The sequence below is a fragment of the Odocoileus virginianus genome, chromosome 23 (assembly GCF_023699985.2).
Source record: "Odocoileus virginianus isolate 20LAN1187 ecotype Illinois chromosome 23, Ovbor_1.2, whole genome shotgun sequence".
In the NCBI taxonomy this organism is placed as follows: domain Eukaryota; kingdom Metazoa; phylum Chordata; class Mammalia; order Artiodactyla; family Cervidae; genus Odocoileus; species Odocoileus virginianus.
In genome coordinates this window covers 13,891,394-13,900,601 of record NC_069696.1, presented here as the reverse complement: position 1 = coordinate 13,900,601, position 9,208 = coordinate 13,891,394, and the positions used below count along the sequence as shown (strand labels likewise).

Sequence of the window (9,208 nt, the reverse complement as noted above, 5' to 3'; positions counted from 1 at the left end):
GCCCCTCCACCCCAGGAGCCCACAGCCTCCCGGATCCACGTCTCTTTCCACAGCAGGTGCCCAAAGCAGACGCGCTTCTTGTTGGAAACCACACGAGTCCAGCAGGTGGGGCTGACGGGGTCTCACTGTCAGCCCAGCAGGTTCCCTGAGTGAAGAAGGAGAGGGTGCGCTGATTCCACACACGCATGTGTGTAGGCATGCAGCCCACATGGGGCACATGCACACACGCAGGTGGGCACGTGAGTGCACGTGTGAGTGTGTACATCTGCACGTGTGCCTGTAAACACAGATACACACGGCACACAGGCAGACACATGAAGATGCCTGTGGGCACCTGCATGTTCACGTCCACATGAGCCTGCAGACACATGTGGGCATGTGCGCATGTGTGTACCGATACACACACGGACATGTCCGTGCGTGAGCACACATGTGTGAGCAAGTGCAGACGCGCAAACCACGAGCTCCTGTGCCTGCCTTGGTCTGGACACTCGCTCCGGCCCAAAGGCGGGGCTGTACTGTAAGCGCGGTGCACCATCACCACCCTCACCTCCTCGGTGGGTGGGTGAGGGGGCAGAGGGACCCAGCACTGAGGCCCCCCACCACCACGGTGCATCCCCCATCACGCCATCGGATCCCACGGCAGCTCCATCAGGGACAGGCCGTTCCGGGTTCCTAATGAGGGGCCCTGAGGATCAGAGAGGGGCAGCAGCAGACCCGAGGGTGCTCGGCCAGCGAGACGCGAGGCCAGCCCAGGCCCGGTTCAGCCGAGCAGATCGGTGTTGGTCAGCACAGACCCTTTCCAAAGCAGCTTCTCCTATCTAGAGCCAAGTGTGAAAGGTGAAAGAACACCCTGCAATCAAAGGACATGCCTCTGGTAAAGCCCCACGGTGCCTGGTCTGCAGGCACATTGCTCTCAACCCTCATGACCCCCATGATGGGTCACGGCCGTGAGGCCCAGAGCTGCACGCAGGTTGGAAACATGGGACCCCGTTGTGGGGGTCGTAAACAAACCAAGCACAGGCTGTCTTTACTTAAAATCTTGATATTTTGTCAATCACAGATTGCTTTGCATTAACGCTGACTTTTTTTAATTTTGCTTTCAGTATGATTGACATATCTAATGAATCCAATTTGATGAGTTTGGGCATAGGCAAACACCCATGAAACCATCCCACGTTCACAGTAACAGCAAAAGGCAAGGTTACCTTGTGTCCTTTGCTTTCTGGTTTTTGTCTCTTCTGCGTTTGGAGGTAAAAACACTTAACACAAGAAGAAAATGTCCTGTCTACCGTTGAACACAATGTTAAGCGCACAATACAGTTTTGTTAACAGCAGGCCCGACAGCATACAGCAGAGCTCTGGTGTGCCGCCATCACCCGGTCCCCACCGACCAGAAGCCCCCTCCCCTCCTCCAGCCCCAGAAACCCCCACTCTGTTCCCTGCTCTGCGACTCTGGCCGCTTGAGATTTCACAGGTAAGTGGGATCGCAGTGTTTGTCCTTCTGCGTCCGGCTCATCTCACTCAGCATGCCGTCCTCCAGGTCCATCCTGGAGGCTGTCACAGATGGGAGAGTCTCCCTCTTCCTGACAGCTGAGTGGCACTCACTTGGATGTAAGAGCCGCTGTGTTTATCCACTCATCTGCTGATGGACCCTTGGGCTGTCTCCACGTCTCGGCTCTTGTAAATAACCTTGCCGTGAACACGACCTGCAGATGCCTCTTTGAGGCCCTGCTTTCCATTCTTTGGGGTTTATTACACCCAGCTTCCCAGGTGGAGCGAGTGGTAAAGAACCCGCCTGCCAATGCAGGAAAGGCAAGAGACGCAGGTTCAGTCCCTGGGTTGGAAGGACCCCCTGGAGGAGGAGATGGCAGCCCACTCCAGTGTTCTTGCCTGGAGAGTCCCACGGACAGAGGAGCCTGGCGGGCTACATCCAGGGGGTCACAAAGAGCTGGACACGACTGAAGCCACTTACATGCACACATATCCAGAAGGAGTTGTTGGGTCACAGAGACTCTCTTTTTAATTTTGAGGACTGTCCATTCTTTTTTTCCAAGGGGGCGGCACCAGTGAAGACGCCGTCAACGCTGCAAAGGCTTCCAGTCTCCTCACACTCTCAGCAGCAACTGTTAAATCAGTGCACTTGAAAAGTGCTTTATCTTGACGACTGAGTCTTAAAGCCTCTTCAATTTCGTGCCTGGAGTGCATGCCTGCCAGCCCCTTCGGTTCCTTTAGGTGTTTCCCTTTTGGAGCCCATTTTCAGCAGAGATTTGATTCTCTGCAAGGCAGTGTGGACAACCAGCTCCCACCACCAACATATTGGTTTAAAATTGGCCTTGGACATTTAGCAGGGAGCTGATAGCTCGCGGCCACCCAAGTCTATTAAAATCCTGTCTCTTTCCTGCTGTGAGTTAAGGAGACCCATTCCTCTCGGCTCCCACTTCCTGATTTCAGCACAGAGAGAATAATTGATTCTGTTGATCCCTAATTGACTTCAGGTGGTTCCAATACCAAACACTGACACCATTCTCTTAATGTATAATTTCTTTGCTTAAACTGATTTCGGTCTTATTTGGAAGAAAAGAATAAGAAAATTAAAGCCACGGGAAGATAGCATAGCAAAGAAGCATATTTACGTGTACAATCAGCACCCCCTCTGCCCTGGGAAAAGGCTGGGGAGAGAGCTGCAGACAGAGAAAGAACAATCCACAGCAGGAAAACCTCACAGGAGCACATACTTGTGGTCCCAGGAGGCTGGTGCTGGAGAGTCTGGGGACTGGGGCACCAAAGCCAGCAAGGACCCGGTGTGGCCAGGACACCCAGGGGGCCAAGCCACTGAGCCACAATCAGACACCTAGAACCTTCCACGGCTGGTGGGATGGCCACGGGGACCCTAAGCCGTCAATGGCCACCAGCAGGGCCCTCTGCCTGCTCTCCTGGAAGGGCCATTCTATGGAGGCACAGCCTACCAGGGCGTGCGCTCCCAGCAGACCAGCGAGGAGACGCTCAGAGCTGGAAATTGGAGGGAAAGGCTGACCGTCAGGGTCCAGGCCTGCAAGCACGGTTTGCACAATTCATTTAGTGGCCAGGGACAGCTGTCAGGAATGAGTGGGTGCAGCTCAAAGCCTGCCCGGGACAGCCATGATGGCCAGTGACCGCCCCCCACTGTACCTGCAGATCCCGCCTCCTACCTTTCCACGAGGGATACGCACCCCCAGCCATTCAGCTCTCACCGTCAGGTCTCACCCCAAGGCTCTCAGGGTGTGAACCCTGCCCTGCTTCCTCCTTCCCGGGCCCCAGGGGCAGTAGGCATGGGGCCAGGGGGAGAATTCAGATCTTATGTCCACAGTGCAGGGACAGGGAGGCCTGCCAGTCATTTCCAGTGATTTGTTTAGTGAGCAAGACCCTGAGGGGCCGAGGCAGACAGCGCAGGGCCCCGCCCACGTGGGGGACGTCACGGGAAACTTGACTCGGGTGTTTGCTCCTGGGCACCTGGGTTATTTACATCTGTTACCGCAAGACAGGATCTCCCCAATAAGCCCTGAGGCGCAGGGGAGGGCCCCCGCTTGAAGATGAGCAGACTTTGGCTCAGAGAGCCTGGACAGCCTGCCCGAGGTCACACAGCACATAGGTCACCTTGTCAAGACATGAACCAAGCCTGTCTGACTGCTGTCCTCTTCTCCATGAGACCCTAGACCTCAGCAAACAAGTCCCATAAAGTCCCAGGCAGAAAATACTTCACATGCTGCAGGCCACTACTCAACCCTGCCATTGTGGGGTGAAAGCAGTGTAACGTACAATGGAATGAACGCTGTTGTGTTCTAATAAACCTTTACTGACAAAAACAGACTATGGATCGCATTCAGCACACGGGCCATAGTTGGCCAGCCCCTGCCCTGCCATCTGATCCTGGCACTTGCAGCTCCCTGAGTGTGTGGCGTCTTTGAAGAGGTCCTGGCTCGGCTGGGGGAGTGTGGGGAACAGAAAACAAAATAGGGTCAGGAGACAGCAGAGAACCGAGGTGCCGCTGCGGGAGGTGCGTCGCTCTGAAAAAGCGCTGCTCCCTGTTGAGGAAGGAAGCAGGTGGCATGGCCAGCGGGTAACTTCAGAGGAGACAAAGAACTGGTCAGGGACCTTTCGGTTGTACTTGGCAGAATTTCAAGCCAAACCAGACCAAACAACGATCACAAGCACAGGACTCCTTGGCTCACGTCTGTGGGGTGGCTTCAGGAGTAGCTGGACCTAGCACCTTTCTCATCAAAGACAAAGTTTCCTCCACTTTTCTTTATCCATCAGGCGTTCATTGTGTCTCAGGGTCGTCACCACCAGAAACGCTGGAACTGCCTCATCCTCGCTGGTATTCTCCATGAGAGCAGCTGGGCTTTCAGCAGCTGAAATTTAGAATTCAAGAAAGTATTGCACTCCCTCCCAGCCCTGCACACAAGCATCAGTAAGGAGGCGTTTCAAGGTAGAGGAAAACAAGGAGACTCCAAAGCAAGACGGGAGCTGCAGAGCAGCCTGTGGCTGGCAAGTGGGTATCTAGTCTGAGAAAGTCAGATCCCAAGTCTGCAGCCTGAAAATGTGAGAGCCCGTCAGACCGACAGGGCTAGAGGCTGAGAAGCCAGGCCCTCCTGGAAGTCGGGACGAAGGGAGCACCAGCACACAGGAAGGGGGTGGAGGAAAGCTGCGTGAGAAGCAGTCACATCCGCTCGGTGGCTGGTGATGCCCCGTGTCCCCCACCACCCCCCACCCCAGGGAAGGTTGGAGGTTCACTCCCTGGACAAGGTAAACAGACTCTGGACCCGGCACTCCTGCCGAGGTGAGGGCACAGGCTCCAGGAGGGCATGAACATGGGGTTCTGGAAGCAGGAGTCTCCCCAGCACGAGGAGACTGACAGCCAGCCCTGCTCCCTCCAGGATGCGTCAACCCCAGAGGGACGTCCAACAACTGCTGACCTCAGGGGTACCCCCAGACTCGCTCTACCCAGATAGCCCTGCACTGAAGCTCAGCACCGACCAGTCCCACTGACACTCCGTTTCCAAAAGCTTCTTGGAACCTCCATTCCTGACTCTGAGCTGGGCGCCCGGGAAGAGCAGACACCTGCCTGCAGCATGGAATACACACACCAAAGCTGAAACACTGCAGGCTACTGCGGGGTTCCCGGGTACAGGAGCCCTTCAAACAGTCCCTAATCAGGAAGAGGAGGGGATTCAGAGACAAGGGAGGAGCCGCAGAGAAACCCCAGTGCAGCCTTGGGGCAGGTCCCGGCTCCCCCACAAGGGATACACAAAACGGCATCCTTGGCTCTTCTGCAGAACTCAAGTGTGTTAATTGCTCAGTCACATCTGACTCTTTGCGACCCCATGGACTGGGGTCCGCCAGGCCCTTCTGTCCCTGGAATTCTGCAGGCAAGAAAACTGGAGCAGGTTGCCATTCCCTTCTCCAGGGGATCTTCCCGACCCAGGGATCGCACTCAGGTCTCCTGCATTGCAGGCAGAGGCTTTACCGTATGCCTGCGAGAAGAGCTACCAAGGAACCCCCAGCAAACGGAAGATGTTAGCATCCTTCCTCCCAGAGAAGATCAGCCCAGTCACAGAAGATGTTAGCATCCTTCCTCCCAGAGAAGATCAGCCCAGTCACGGAGGATGTTAGCATACTTCATCCCAGAGAAGATCAGCCCAGTCACGGAGGATGTTAGCATCCTTCATCCCAGAGAAGATCAGCCCAGTCAGTTCAGTTCTGTTCAGTCGTTCAGTCGTGTCCGACTCTTTGCAACCCCATGGACTGCAGCACGCCAGGCTTCCCTGTCCATCACCAACTCACGGAGTTTACTCAAACTCAGGTCCATCAGGTCAGTGATGCCATCCAACCATCTCATCCTCTGTCGTCCCCTTCTCCTCCTGCCCTCAATCTTTCCCAGCATCAGGGTCTTTTCAAATGAGTCAGCTCTTTGCATCAGGTGGCCAAGGTATTGGAGTTTCAGCATCAGTCCTTCAAACGAACACTCAGGACTGATCTCCTTTAGGATGGACTGGTTGGATCTCCTTGCTGTCCAAGGGACTCTCAAGAGTCTCCTCCAATACCACAGTTCAAAAGCATCAATTCTTTGGTGCTCAGCTTTCTTTATGGTCCGACTCTCACATCCATACATGACTACTGGAAAAACCATAGCTTTGACTAGACTGACCTTTGTTGGCAAAGGAATGTCTCTGCTTTTTAATAAATAAAATCATGGCATCCGGTCCCATCACTTCATGGCAAATAGATGGGGAAACAGTGGAAACAGTGGCAGACTTTTATTTTTTTAGGCTCCAAAATCACTGCAGATGGTGACTGCAGCCATGAAATTAAAAGACGCTTGCTTCTTGGAAGAAAAGTTATGACCAACCTAGACAACATATTAAAAAGCAAAGACATTACTTTGCCAGAGATCACAATTTGGTGACCTGGAAAAGCTCAACAGGAGACCAGGTGAGGCCAGATTAAAGGAGGGCAGGTCCTGCCCACACCCGGACCCTCCTCAGCAAGCCCGCCCTGAACCTGTGCTATAAAACTCCTCACCGAATCTCCGCGGGTTGGGACATAGCTTTCAGGGGCGTGAGCCCACAGCGTTCCCCCTTGGCCTCGCAAAGCAATAAAGCTCTTCCTTTCCGTGTGTGCTGTGCTGCTGACTCATGTCCTGCTCTTCGCGGCCCCATGGACTGCAGCCTGCCAGGCTCCTCTCCATGCAATTTTTCAGGCAAGAATCCTGAAGTTGGTTGCCATTTCCTCCTCCAGGGGATCTTCCCCACACAGGGATTTTTTTTTTCTACTTCCCCCAATATTCTGTCTCCAGGATTCGATTCAGCACCGATGCACAGAGGCCAAGTTTTCAGCATCAACATCGAACATGGGAAAGCTCCCCAGGGAGCAAGCAGGCTTGAGGGAGAAGAGGGGTTCCCTTTTTACCTCAGAGGAAGAGCTATGGCATCCAGGGAACAACCAGGAGTGCCTATGAAAGTGGAGGCAAAAGTGAAAGCCGCTCAGTGGTGCCTGACTCTGTGCGACCCCATGGACTATACAGTCTATGGAATTTTCCAGGCCAGAATACTGGAGTGGGTAGCCTCTCCCTTCTCCAGGGGATCTTCCCAACCCAGGGATTGAACCCTGGTCTCCCACATTGCAGGTGGATTCTTTACCAGCTGAGCCACAAGGGAAGCCCAAGAATACTGGGGTGGGTAGCCTATCCCTTCTCCAGGGGATCTTCCCAACCCAGGATTGGAAACGGTGTCTCCCGCATTGCAGGTGGACTTTTTTACCATCCGAGCTGAGTGGAGGGGAGGTCGTCATTTAAAGGACGAGAGGGGGCGGGGCTCCGACCGGAAGCTGCCTGGGCTGGGCTGGGGAGGGGCGTGTCTTGGGCGCCCTGCCTGCTGGCGGGAGGGGCTGTGTCCCTGCCCAGCTGTTTGCCTGGCCTGGCGCCTGCCTGCACCTGGGTCTTGGCACTGGTGGGCCGGAAGGAGTCCTCCTCCATGGAACTGTCAGCGCCTGGGTCTCCTTGGTAGCGTGAGTTCCCAGGGGTGGGTGCTTCTCATCCCCAGGGCGGGCTGTTGTTACCTCCTCTCTCTGCAGGAGATGCCCCAAAACCAGCAGGTGAGGGGCAGAGCGTTCATCTTTGATGTCCACTATTTGCCGGCAGCCTCGCTTCTCGGCCTTTTGGCTGAGATCAAGTGTAGTGTGGGGCTTCCCTGGGGCTTCCCCGGTGGCTCAGTGGTGAAGAATCCGCCTGCCAGTGCAGGAGGCACAGGAGATGAGGGTTCAATCCCTGAGTCAAGAAGATCCCCTGGAGGAGGAAATGGTGACCCAGTCCAGTATTCTCGCCTGGGAAATCTCATGGACGGAGGAGCCTGCTGGGCTACAGTCCGTCGGGTCACAAAGAGTCAGACACGACTGGGTGATAGAGCTCAGCTCGCGAGCCCTGAGAGTCCAGGGATGGACAAATCAGACCCTTGGTGCCCTCAGGGAGCTGACCATCTCCTGATCTTCTTAGCTGTTCGTGAAGTTCAGCCTGGCAGAGAAAACTCACCTTGGGAAAGGAGCCTCTGGAAACACAAGGTCCTGCTGAGCCACCAGGGCAGGAGAGACCCAAGTGCAAAGTCCCGTCTGCCGTGGCCCCGGGAGCACACACTGTGTACGAGGGAGAGGCTGGGGTTAGGCTTCTGACTTCTTTTCAGAACGGAAATGAAGCAGCTTTTCATTTTCTCCCCATCCACTGAATGCAATGAACAGTAAAATAAAACACCAGTTTGCAAACTCCAAAAATAACAGTCATGAGAATTTCCCAGAAAGGAAGATCATTAGTTGACAAATTTAAGAGGCCACCGAGTGCCCCAGGACAGGCGGCTGAGAAGGGCCCGCACCAGGGCACACCACGGGGAACATGCAGAACCCAGGACATGCGGGGAAGATTCTTCAGCCTTCCAGATGGGGCCAAAAAGGGACGAGAAAACAGGTCACACGCAAAGACTCAGAAAGCAAAATGGATTCGGGCGTTTCGGCGACAAGCCTGAAATCCAGAACACAGCGAAGCGAAGCCGCCCAAGTCCTCAGGGGAACTAGTTCCCAGCCAGAATCCTTTCCCCAAGAAAACACTCAGGCAAGCACGCAGGAGTGTGGTGACATTTCAGACACACAGACTCAAAATCTCACCTCCTTGCTTTGGTCCCCAAGCAGCTCCTCGTGGGCGGCTCTGCAAAAACCGATGCCTAGAAGAAGAAAAGGAACAATGGACTCGAGATGGGGGTGTACGCAGAGAACCCCCAGGAGGGGGCAGAGGGAGATGGGGGACCCCCATACAGGGTGAGAGTCCAGGCTGAGACAGTCCAACCCGAGAGACAGACACCCTCAGATGCACAGACCAAGACGCTCACTGCGGTCACACTGGCCTGTCAACCTAATGACAGACACTGGCCATGTCCTGATCTGAGCTGGACTTGGCCACATGCAGAACGAACCCCAGCTCCCCTGGACCCCGCTTGCAGGACGGCTGCGCCCTCACGGCAGTCCATGGCGCACTCTGCAGGCACCTGGCCCAGAAACCGTGAGACAGAAACACGGGTAAGGACGTCTGGATGCTGTCAACGTGGGGAGCCCTGGGTTCCCCTGCTCAGGCCTCGCCCATGGACTTCCCCAGGAGGAACTTGCAAACCCTCGGGGTGGCCCCAAGGCT

General features: G+C 55.1%; 1 long non-coding RNA gene across 1 annotated transcript; it reads right to left on the bottom strand.

Moving 5' to 3' along the window:
* Positions 1-1,064: 1,064 nt before the first annotated feature.
* LOC139030582 (uncharacterized) lies at positions 1,065-8,999 on the bottom strand. Its single transcript, XR_011482970.1, has 3 exons — positions 8,689-8,999; positions 8,066-8,166; positions 1,065-4,391 (listed from the first exon to the last, which is right to left on the bottom strand). It is a non-coding gene; the product is annotated as an uncharacterized lncRNA (long non-coding RNA).
* Positions 9,000-9,208: the final 209 nt, after the last annotated feature.